This window comes from Gossypium arboreum, chromosome 7 (assembly GCF_025698485.1).
Source record: "Gossypium arboreum isolate Shixiya-1 chromosome 7, ASM2569848v2, whole genome shotgun sequence".
NCBI classification, from domain to species: domain Eukaryota; kingdom Viridiplantae; phylum Streptophyta; class Magnoliopsida; order Malvales; family Malvaceae; genus Gossypium; species Gossypium arboreum.
In genome coordinates, this window is record NC_069076.1 from 48049362 (window position 1) to 48062392 (window position 13031).

The 13031-nt window shown below is 34.8% G+C and overlaps 1 long non-coding RNA gene across 1 annotated transcript; it reads right to left on the reverse strand.

Annotated features, from left to right (window-relative positions):
* Positions 1–10771: 10771 nt before the first annotated feature.
* On the reverse strand, positions 10772–12694 carry LOC128295204 (uncharacterized). The gene is made up of 2 exons (XR_008285544.1): positions 12592–12694; positions 10772–10914 (listed from the first exon to the last, which is right to left on the reverse strand). It is a non-coding gene; the product is annotated as an uncharacterized LOC128295204 (long non-coding RNA).
* Positions 12695–13031: the final 337 nt, after the last annotated feature.

The following is a 13031-nucleotide window of genomic DNA, read 5'->3' on the forward strand; positions in this document are numbered from 1 at the left end:
CCCTTTTCATCTCCTCGTTTTCTCCTTGATAACTCCCCAATCTATTTCCTAAATTTTCTCTTCTGAATACTCCATTTAGAGTCCATCTTCATGTCACTTCCAACCTTCTAGAAGGCTAAAATTAAACTCCTAAAAAATCCTATGCTAGGATTCGAACCTTGGATCTCCTTACTAGCCACTAACGCCACCTCCCTACACCCTAAGTGGCGTCAATTAGCCACTTCTCCACAAGGCTTTTTTTTATTCCATTTTCCCCTAACTTTATTTAAAGCCCAACTACTCCCAACCCTGATTCTTTTAATAATTAAATTAAAATTCCTCTACCACAAAACTCAAACCCAGAACTTCTCCAACAAACCTAGACACTTTAAATTCCTTAAACCCTTGAAGCCAACATGTCTTTTGTCATTTTCTTACTCACTTAAAAATTTTATGAAACCCAAAGCCCAAAGCCCAATTCATCTAGGCCCAAAATTTAGGGCGTTACATAGTGTGTGAGACATTGAGTATTCAACGACATTCTGTGTATGTATGAACTTGTTATGGATTGGTATAGCTATGTACATGTATATTATGAGCTTAAAATCAAAGAAGTTACAAAGTTTGTATATAAGCTTATGAATAAGCAGTTGGAAGGCTTGTTAGTAATCACAAAGTACATGATAATATGTTTAGACTGATGAATGTTGTATTTGTGATTAGTTAAGTTTATATCATATGAGCTTACTTGTAACACCTCAAACCCAGCCTAGACGTTATGGTTGCATCTATGATGTTACGTTAGAGTGAGTTTTGAAAAAAATGTATTTTTATTACAAAAGTCTACTTGTGTTAAAACCTTGTTTGTGATCTTTATGAAAAGCTATCTTATTTAATTTATTTGTTAAATTACATGTTCGTTAACCAAAACATGCCTCGTACAAAAATGTTATTACTCTTTAAACATTGTTCGTTGGAGAACCTTTTGAAACCAGTTACGTGGCATAGTAGTTGAAAACCAATTGCCTTTTGAAAACCTCAGTCCTACTGCTAGGAGTTATAAGTCAATTTAAATAAATCCCTATAACAGCCCAGTTTAGACCTTAATCAAAATAGTGGTTTCGGGACCACAAATTTCAGTCAAAAAAATATTTTAGTTTTATTCTTAGAGTTTACAGTATGTGAGTTAATATGTGTGAAATTTTCGTGTGAAAATTTTATCGTTTGTGAGCTCAATTTTATAAAAAGACTTAATTGCATTAAATGTAAAAGTAGCATGCTATAAGCTAAAAGTGTCTAAAAGCTATGGAACTTAAAAGTTAGGGTTCTCATGTGAATAATGGACCATTAATTAGTTAGTGGAAATGTTGGTTTGGTATTATTGAAATATTGAATTTGAAATAAGGTTATTTGAGTAATTTATGAATATATGTTAATATATTAATAAAATAAAAGTTAAATTATCATCTTTCATGGTTCTTTGAACCGAAAATGAGAAAAGAAAAAGGTTCATGGAAGCCATTAGGGTTCGGCAACTTCAAGCTTTAATTAATCAAGAAAAGAGGAAATCAGAATTGGATCGGAAGAAAAAAAATCTAAATTTTTCAAATAGCCGTCCCGGTTCGTTCGTCTTCGTCCGTGGTAAGTTTTAAGTATTCACCTTTAGTATATAATTGATGATGCCTTGATATGTATACATTAGATGGATTGTGACCTTTTGGTTCTACTTGAATTAAGTTGTGCGATAAATAATTTATGTATATGACATATAGTTGAATGGTCACTATGGGTTAAGCTTGAATGGTGAAATGGATATGTGATATTTATGTATGACTTTTGAACTGAAATGTAAATGATGATGTTCATATGGAGCTTGTATCCGAAGGTAGTAAATGTCTACTAATGTGATATGTTGAATGAGATGTGTTAAAATATGATTAAATATGCATGATATTTGATGTATATCTGGGTTTATCCCGCAGGCTTCGTGCTGGTATTATATCTGGGTTTTATCACGCAGGCTTCGCGCTGGTATTATATCTGGGTTAAATCCCACAGGCTTAGTGCTGGTATTATATTCGAGCTTAAAGTCCCGAGTTTTGTCTTTGGTATTGGATTCGGTTTTAAACCTAGCAGGCTTAACGCCGGTGATTCAAGTAAGATTATGAATTCAAAAGTTCGAGATAAACTACTATTGATTATGTATGATACATTGTGATAGTCAGGTATGTATTATGTACTCGCATGTGAATTGATTTTTAAGGTGAATTATTAGTATCAAAGAACGATATATATGTGTGAATGATTACTATATCTACGAATAAGAGCATGACCTATTCGGTCAATGTCTGTCATTATATGAAAGTATGTGACTTAAAATTTAATTGTACGAGCTTCCAGAGATATCCAAGTATCCTCTTTGTTTCTGAATGGTTCAACTGGTATTCTGAGAAGTAAATGAATATATAAATGTGCATCCGATTTAGGTATATTGCAATGTTTATGAAATTGAGTAATGAAAGTGAATATGATTATGATCTATGGATATATAATTCAGGTACGTGTGTTTTGATTATGAAATTCAGAAATGAAAGGTGATTATGTTTCAAGTGATAATATGTGAAATATATGACATCAAATGATGTGAATGTATAAATAAGTGGTGTGATACATATATGTTTGTTATACGAATTGTGATCCTATATTTTGAGCATGGGAATTATGAAATGAGAAACATGGTTTTGGGAAATGGAGAGTAATATATATGTGTAAGATAATATGTGATTTATAGGAAAATGAAATGTGAATATGTGCTCTATATATATATGAAATTGAAATGTAGCCAAATGGATAAGTTAAATATGAAGTAGTTAGTGAACCATTACATGTTTTGGTTATTCATGTAATGATTATGTGCAAAATTTATTTATATGATTGAGTTAACGGTTGTCTTTCGAATGTGAAAATGTGATATATATATATTCATTGATAAATAGGATAAAAGAAGCTACTTAATGTGGTTATATGAATTTACGAGTACAAGATTGTATAAGTGATTGATGTTTGTTAAATTTGGTTTAATGATAATGATTTGTAAATATCATTGAAATGATTTATTTGCTTATGACTTACTAAGCTTTCTAAGCTTAGTCTGTGTGTTTTTCCTATGTTCATAGAGTTTCGGAGACTTGCTCCGGTTGGAAGTTGTTGGAGACCACATCACACTATCTAGTTACCACTTTGGTAATTAAAAGCTTTAAGTTTTTGGTTATGTGGCATGTATAGGCTAAATTCAATGTGGTTCATTTTGATTTGTATATGTAGCCATGCGAGAATGACTTGTTAATTATGTTAATGTTTGTGTATATTCAGGCATGGTATAAGCTTATTTCTGAGAAATATGTCTTCATGGTATGAATGAATGTGTGAAAATTTTAAATTGTATGCAAGATTTATCTTTTGAATGTGAATGAATATTAAAATATAAGTCCGGTAATGCCTCGAACCCTATTTCGGCTTCGGATACGGGTAAGGGGTGCTACATTTTATGGTATCAGAGCTATGGTTTAGTCGGTTCTAGGACTACCATAGCGTATGTGAGTCTAGTTATACATGCCATGTTTAACCTGTGATAGTGTGATATCTCCTGACTCTGACAAAAAAATTATTTTGATGAGACAGCTATGTTTTCCAACCAAGCAAATTCTGATAGTACTGAAGTAAATACTCAAATGTTTGAGTGAAAATGTGTTGATTATGAGTTGAAACTCACAAAGGTATGGATCAAATTGTATGACATGTTGTTAGTGATAAATGTTATAATTATATGAGAATATGAGTTATGACATTTGAGTAATGATGCTGTATGAGAATTTCGATTGTGAATTAGTGATTTGAGTTGGCATAAGAATTACGTGTTAAGAACAAAAGTGATTACAAGCAAATGTTTATTAATGATTTGGGAATGTGAAATCAGTAATGAACTGGCTAATTGTGACAATATGTGTTATGTGCGTTTATGTGTGAGTTGAATTAGAGGCTTTATTAACCTCACCCCCCCTTATTAGTGAATGTTACAATGAAATCTGTAAGATTTGGGTGGAATAAGCTCATTAGTTTCGAGTTACAGAGATCCGTGTTTGAAAGATTACTAATGTGGTCAGAAAAGAGAATGAATCAGCAAATGAAGGCAGCACTAAAAGAGATATTGGATAGTTTTGAAGACTATTCAGATTATGCAAAGTCATTGTTACAGAAGAAATTAACTCTGATTAATTGACCTATTCAGGTATGTTATCTAAAGAAAATATTAGCTAGAAGCTTTTCTAAATAGATTTCTATTAGTGAAGGGATAATGTGAAAAACAAATTATGACAGAATTAGACAGTTCAATAATGGTTAAATTATAGTGATGGCTAAGTCCAATAATTATAGTCAGGTAGTTACTATGATTCCTTCTGGGCATTCTATGCGTATATTTATCCTTAGAAGTATGTGTGACTGTATAATTTATGAGGGAATTCTTATCGTATGAGAACATTAGCTAAACATAATAATGGACGGAAGCATCGTTGGTCTGTTTGGGTTATACTCGACATTGTTACGTCTTTCTCTGGTAATTATTTCCTTGTGTGAATATGAAAGTTAACGGTAAAATTTGTATGATTCTAATACTCTATTTCTACTGGCTATTGTTCTGTTGAAAATACGTGAAGATTATATAACTTTTATTACTGTGGATTCCAGTATTTATGAGTGACATTATTCTTTTCAGAACTTATCTAGGATATCATCGGAATTGATATCATTTTATATAAGTTGTAATTTTCTGATATTCTGTGTAGCCTCAGACATTGAAATTTCAATATTTTGGTTTTCTTATGATTCCATGTGATTAACGGCAAGAGATATTTATTTGACAAAGATGATTATGTCTATTATGACTATAATTTATGACTTGAAATGTGAGAGTACAGTGGTACCGTCATCAAAGTTATAGAAGTTGTGTTTCTGCATTGATTGCTATTTAAACCATATTGAATTCTTTTCTGTGTTTAAATGCATTATTGATAGTCAGAGTGTTATTTATTGTTACGGTTAAGACATCGGTCTTATTATGACATTATGATTTCTTTTTTTTACGGTTGTGGCTTCTGTATAATGATATGTCTGGATTATCTTTTTAATGGGAAGAAAGGATTTCTTTGAAAAGACTAATTCAATGGTTTCGTTTGATCTGAATTATTCGATTGAAAAGTTAATTGAGTTATATGCGTTTGAATATATCCACCGGATTGGAAATAAACTTTGAACGTACATGTGTGAATTGAAGGATAGCCTAGAAGATGGATTCGTAATCTTGAGGACTTGATACTGAATTATATATATCGGAACAATTCTATCTGAGAAAGTAGTAATGATGAAATAGAATTTTAATGAACCTTGTATTGGAATTATTTCTTATCATTAAAAAGCTAGATGTTATCTGAATTATTGTTATCTGTCTGAATAAGTCCTTCCGTACGTATAGATTTCTCTTTTGATAAATCAGCTGAGTTATTCGTCTCAGAGGCTGTCAGTTTGCATATGGTGCTAGTAATCATTATTTCAGAGTGAAATCTAAAATTTATATGGTAATTCAGGAGAAATTACGAGAAGTCGTGAGTCTGGTTATATTGAAATTCTCGAAATATCTATTTGTCACTGTGTTTTAAAATTTGGAAGCAACTAAGTGAGGCTATTTCTATTTGATAAGCTATCATGTGTGTATAAAAAAAATGACATTGTATGATGTATCGTATGGTTGCAATTACCAAACTCTGTCGTTTCAGGACTGAGCTTTGTGGGAAAATGATCCACGGGATTAATATCATCAGAGAAATTAAGCAGAGAATGAAAGTAATTTAATACAGTTATAAGAAGATTCAGGTTGGTATGATGTATAGTGGAAGACAGATCATAATCTTACTCGTGGGTATGATGTATAGCGGAAGACAGATCATAATCTTACTCGTGGGATTAAAGAGATAAGAAATTCAAAGCTATGTGTGTATTTGAAATATACTGTGTGGAAGCAAATCCTTAATCTACTTTCTAGTAAGATTTTCAGGGACGAAAATCCCTAAGGGGGGGAGAGTTGTAACAGCCCAGTTTAGACCTTAATCAGAAAGTGGTTTCGGGACTACAAATCCTAGTCAAAAAATATTTTAGTTTTATTCTTGGTGTTTACAGTATGTGAGTTAATATGTGTGAAATTTTCATGTGAAAATTTTATCGTTTGTGAGCTCAATTTTATAAAAAGACTTAATTGCGTTAAATGTAAAAGTAGCATGCTATACGTTAAAAGTGTCTAAAAGCTATGGAACTTAAAAGTTAGGGTCCTCATGTGATAAATGGACCACTAATTAGTTAGTGGAGATGTTGGTTTGGCATTATTGAAATATTGAATTTGAAATAAGGTTATTTGAGTAATTTATGAATATATGTTAATATATTAATAAAATAAAAGTTAGATTATCATCTTTCATGGTTCTTTGAACCGAAAATGGGAAAAGAAAAAGGTTCATGGAAGCAATTAGGGTTCGGCAACTTCAAGCTTTAATTAATCAAGAAAAGAGGAAATCAGAATTGGATTGGAAGAAAAAAAAATCTAAATTTTTCAAATAGCTGTCCCAGTGCGTTCGTCTTCATCCGTGGCAAGTTTTAAGTAGTCACCTTTAGTATATAATTGATGATGCCTTGATATGTATACATTAGATGGATTGTGACCTTTTGGTTCAACTTGAATTAAGTTGTGTGATAAATAATTTATGTTTATGGCATATAGTTGAATGGTCACTATGGGTTAAGCTTGAATGGTGAAATGGATATGTGATATTTATGTTGACTTTTGAACCGAAATGTAAATGATGATGTTCATATGGAGCTTGTATCTGAATGTAGCAAATGACTACTAATGTGATATGTTGAATGAGATGTGTTAATATATGATTAAATATGCGTGATATTTGATGTATATCTGGGTTTATCCCGCAGGCTTCGTGCTGGTATTATATCCGGGTTTATCTCGCAGGCTTCGAGCTGGTATTATATCCGGGTTAAATCCTGCAGGCTTAGTGCTGGTATTATATTCGAGCTTAAAGTCCCGCGGGTTTTGTGCTGGTGACTGGATTCGGGTTTTAAACCTAGTAGACTTATCGCCGGTGATTCAAGTAAGATTATGAATTCGAAAGTTCGAGGTAAACTACCATTGATTATGCATGATACATTATGATAGTCAGGTATGTATTATGTACTCGCATGTGACTTGATTTTTGAGGTGAATTATTAGTATCAAAGAACGATATATATGTGTGAATGATTACTATATCTACAAATAAGAGCATGACCTATTCTGTCGATGTCTGTCATTATATGAAAGTATGTGACTTAAAATTTAATTGTACGAGTGTAACTCCCCAAACTCGGCCTGGAAGTTTGGCTCGAATCTGTCATGTCATATTGAAGTGTTTTTCGAAAACCATGTTTCCATTAAAAACCCTTCTTAATAATTAAAAACTTATACCCTTTTTAAACCTTGTTAGAAAACCTCAGTTGAATAACATTCTTAACAACTTTGTAAAAATTTTGGTAGTTGCAGAAGCTTAATTTAAAAACAATTGCGGATACGTGATGTTTTGAACAACAATAGTTGCTTTGGAAAACTGTGTTCTCATACTAGTAATTATAAGAACAATAAATAAAATTCCAAATTTGAAATCCAGAAAATTACAACGGCTTTACTACAACCCACATAAAAACATTTAAAAGTAATAATCAAAACTGTAACATAAACAATGTGTGTGGCTTCCTCTGAGCCCCTGCAGCTCCGATCCATCTAAGGCTAGAAATTACTTGAAAGGTTAATAAACGGGGTGAGTTTACGAAAACTCAATGTGAAATCCACTACTATATAAAAGGAACAGTTAGTCATATAAAAGAATTAAAAGTTGGCCCCAGCCCTACTTACAGTTTCAGTATCAATTAGGCCTTAGCCCATTATAATAGACAGTACTAGATAGGCCTTAGCCCATTACAGAATAAGAAACATTATCAGAACTAGGATCAAAATGAGAATCGTAATCGTAATCGAATCGGTGTGTAATCAAAATCGAATCGAATCGTAATTAGTTTACGAATCAAAATCGATATCGCAATGTAATCGAATCGAACCGTAATCGAATTAGGTAATGTAATCAAAATCGATGTCGTAATGTAATTAGAATCAAAATGTGAATGCAAACCCAACCCAATCCATCCATATACACCCCCGTACTAACCTTACACTATGTGAGGAGACAACTCGACCCACCCATCCGCTACACACCACAGAATTTGCAGCGAGGTGCGGATATTGTGACAAAGTCACGTATCGTATATATGTGCCGAGGCCACAGATTGCAAATGAGGTCGCCGAACGCTTCCTCCATCAATATAACCCATATCCCATGCAATGCACAAACATGTCATGGCATACAACATACGTAATCGTAATATCATGTCCATATTTGAATCAAACAATCACATCAAGTCATTCATATCACCAACATATATTTACAATCAAATCCACAACCACACAAATTAAGTCACCACTTGCCCATAAGGGCAAAATAGTCATTTAACACCCTAGGGGTAAAATAGCAATTATACCCCACAAGGGTATCTCGGTAATTCTACGCTACAGGGGTATTTCAATAATTCTACCCTACAGGGGTATTTCGGTATTTCTACCCTACAGGGGTATTTCGGTATTTCTACCCTACAGGGGTATTTCGGTATTTCTACCTTACAAAAGTATTTCGATAATTTTGTAAATCGCGAGTAAAATTATAATTCTGTAAATCATGGGTACTTTGGTAATTTTACAAGTCGAGGGTATTTCAATAATTTTACAAGTCAAGGGTATTTCAGTAATTTTACAAATCAGGGGTATTTTGGTAATTTTACAAACTAGGGGTATTTTGATAATTTTACAAACTAGGGGTATTTTGGTAATTTTACAAACTAATGGTATTTTGGTAATTTTATAAACTAGGGGTATTTTGGTAATTTTGTAAACCAATGGTATTTTAGTAATTTTACAAACTAGGGGTATTTTGGTGATTTTATAAACCAAGGGTATTTTAGTAATTTTACAAACCAGGGGTATTTTGGTAATTTGGTAAACTAAAGTATTCTAAACAGGGATAACAATACGAATGGGCCTAAAGGCCTTTCTCATTAAATCGGCCCACGCTCGTGTGGCCTTTTAGCCCAAATCTAGCCATAGATATGAGATTCACCTAGCCTAGTCCAATATTTACTACACAATCAAACAACTTATCCAATTGGGCTCGTAGGCCCATTGGGCCCACATGGCCCCTTTCGGCCCATCGCGGCCCGAACTAGCCATCCCACAACTAGAGTAGTGAGAAATACACACCTGATAGGAGACTGGAGTTAATCCGCGCTTCGAAAACTCTTAACCGACGCCCAACCCAAACGAGCACGCCATAAAGCGAAAGGGATCAGCCAAGAAAGGTACCTTTACTCTCCTTATTGGTCTCTATTTAAAGCCACCAGCATCCACTCTTATGTTAGCTTCCGATGTGGGATCCCTCCATCATCAGAGTTTAAATTCAACACCAACTCTTGCCGCCCCCTGTTAGCAAAATAAATGCTCTTTGCTTGCCATGGGATTCGAACCCATGCCTCCCCTTAAATGCTCCACACGCTACTTGCCACTAAGCCACAAGGCTTTTTGTGTCACAATTTCTCCAATAATATTCTTAAGGCCTACCTACTACACCCAGTGTTTGATTCACCTTAAACCAAAATTTTTGCTAGAGTCCAGGTTTGAACCCAGGACTTCTCCAACACTTCTCAGTACACTTAACCACTAAAACAAGCCTTCATTAACGAAATTTACATGCACAATAGAATATTATAAGCTGCCTTCAACTGCTCCCATGCTCAAGGCCCAAAACTTCTAGGCCCAAATTTTGGGTGTTACAACTCTACCTCCCTTAAAGAAATTTCATCCCCGAAATTTCCATCTAACAGGTTAGTGTGTAACATCTACCCACTACGCTATTGCTGTGCACTCTGATCCTACTATCACCATCACACTTCAGCTAGAACTTGAAACATCTCATACATACAACACTTATTGACAGAAGCAGCCACATATTTATCACACATATATACAATTTCTATATCCAAACATCACATCCACATAAAATAAATACCAAATTTAAATTGCACCAATATCTAAAAATCCATAGTATTTCAATTTCTAAGCAGACAAAAGTATTGAAGACTTACGGATTCGTGCAAGAAGACTCGGTGTGGCACACTTTTAAGAGAAATAATTCAAACTGAGCACGTGGTTGAAAATAATTTTCTGAACTTCAACCTTTGAAAACCCAATCCACAGCCGAGTTGTTGCAACCCAGCTCTAATACCACTAAATGTAACACCCCAAACCCGGCGTGGAAGTTTGGCTCGAATCTGGCATGTCACATTGAAGTGTTTTTCAAAACCATGTTTCCATTAAAACCCTTCTTAATAATTAAAACTTATATATACCCTTTTTAAACCTTGTTAGAAAACCTTCACTAAATAACATTCTTAACAACTTTGTAAAAATTTTGGTAGTTGCGGAAGCTTAATTTAAAAACAATTGCGGATACGTGATGTTTTGAACAACAATAGTTGCTTTGGAAAACCATGTTCTAATACTAGCAATTATAAGAACAATAAATAAAATTCCAAATTTGAAATCCAGAAAATTACAACGGCTTTACTACAACCCACATAAAAACATTTAAAAGTAATAATCAAAATTGTAACATAAACAATGTGTGCGGCTTCCTCCGAGCCCCTCGCAGCTCCGATCCATTTAAGGCTGGAAATTACCTGAAAGGTTAATAAACGGGGTGAGTTTACGAAAACTCAGTGTGAAATCCCCTACTATATAAAAGGAACAGTCAACCATATAAAAGAATTAAAAGTTGGCCCTAGCCCTACTTACAGTTTCAGTATCAATTAGGCCTTAGCCCATTATAACAGACAGACCAGATGGGCCTTAGCCCATTACCAGAATAAGAAACATTATCAGAACTAGAATCAAAATGAGAATCGAATCGTAATCGTAATCGGTGACGTAATCAAAATCGAATCGTAATCGAATTAGGTAATGTAATCGAATCGAGACGATCGTCGAATGTAATCGTAATCGTAACCGTAATCGAATTAGGTAATCGTAATCGTGTCGTAATGTAATCGAATCGAATGTGAATGCAAACCCAACCCAATCCATCCGTATACACCCCCGTACCAACCTTACACCATGTGGGGAGACAACTCGACCCACCTATCCGCTACACACCACAGAATTTGCAACGAGGCTGGCAGATATTGTAACGAAGTCACCATATACAAATATTGTGGCTAGGCCACCAGAACAGGTATATATATATGTAGCGAAGCCACCAGATTGCAACGAGGCTGCCAGATATTGTGACGAAGTCACCAGAACAGATATATGTGCCGAGGCCACCAGATTGCAGCGAGGCTGCCAGAACGCTTCCTCCATTAATATAACCCATATCCCATGCAACAAATATACATGTCATGGCATACAACATACAGAATCAGAATATCATGTCCTTATTTGAATCAAACAATCACAGTCAAGTTATTCATATCATCAACATATATTCACAATCAAATCTGTCAACCACACAGTCCAAGTCAGTCACTTGCCCATAAGGGCAAAACAGTCATTTAACACCCTAGAGGTAAAATGGTAATTTTACCCTACAAGGGTATCTCGGTAATTCTACCCTACAGGGGTATTTTAATAATTCAACCTTACAAGGGTATTTCGGTTTTCTACCCTATAAGGGTATTTCGGTAATTCTACCCTATAGGGGTATTTTAGTAATTCTACCCTACAGGGGTATTTCAGTATTTTTACCCTACAGGGCATTTTGGTATTTCTACCCTACAAGGGTATTTCGGCATTTCTACCCTACAAGGGTATTTCGGTAATTTTGTAAATCGAGGGTAAAACGGTAATTCTGTAAATCAAGGGTACTTTGGTAATTTTACAAGTCGAGGGTATTTCAATAATTTTACAGGTCGAGGGTATTTCAGTAATTTCACAAATCAGGGGTATTTTGTTAATTTTACAAACTAGGGGTATTTTGATAATTTTACAAACTAGGGGTACTTTGGTAATTTTACAAACTAAGGGTATTTTGGTAATTTAATCAACCAAGGGTATTTTAGTAATTTTACAAACCAGGGGTATTTTGGTAAATTGGTAAACTAAAGTATTCTAAACAGGGATAACAATACGAATGGGCCTAAAGCCCTTTCTCAGCCGAAATCGGCCCACATGCTCGTGTGGCCCTTTTAGCCCAAATCTAGCCATAGATATGAGATTCACTTAGCCTAGTCCAATATTTACTACACAATCAAACAACTTATCCAATTGGGCTCATAGGCCCATTGGGCCCACATGGCCCCTTTCGGCCCATCGCGGCCCGAACTAGCCATCCTACAACTAGAGTAGTGAGAAATACACACCTGATAGGAGACTGGAGTTAATCCGCGCTCCGAGCACTCTTAACCGACGCCCAACCCAAACGAGCACGCCATAAAGCGAAAGGGATCAGCCAAGAAAGGTACCTTTACTCTCCTTATGGTTCTCTCTATTTAAAGCCAGCTTCGCATCCACTCTTATGTTAGCTTCCCGATGTGGGATCCCTCCATCATCAGAGTTTAAATTCAACACCAACTCTTGCCACCCCCTGTTAGCAAAATAAATGCTCTTTGCTTGCCATGGGATTCGAACCCATGCCTCCCCTTAAATGCTCCACACGCTACTTGCCACTAAGCCACAAGGCTTTTTGTGTCACAATTTCTCCAATAATATTCTTAAGGCCTACCTACTACACCTGTGGTTTGATTCACCTTAAACCAAAATTTTTGCTAGAGTCCGTGTTTGAACCGGGACTTCTCCAACA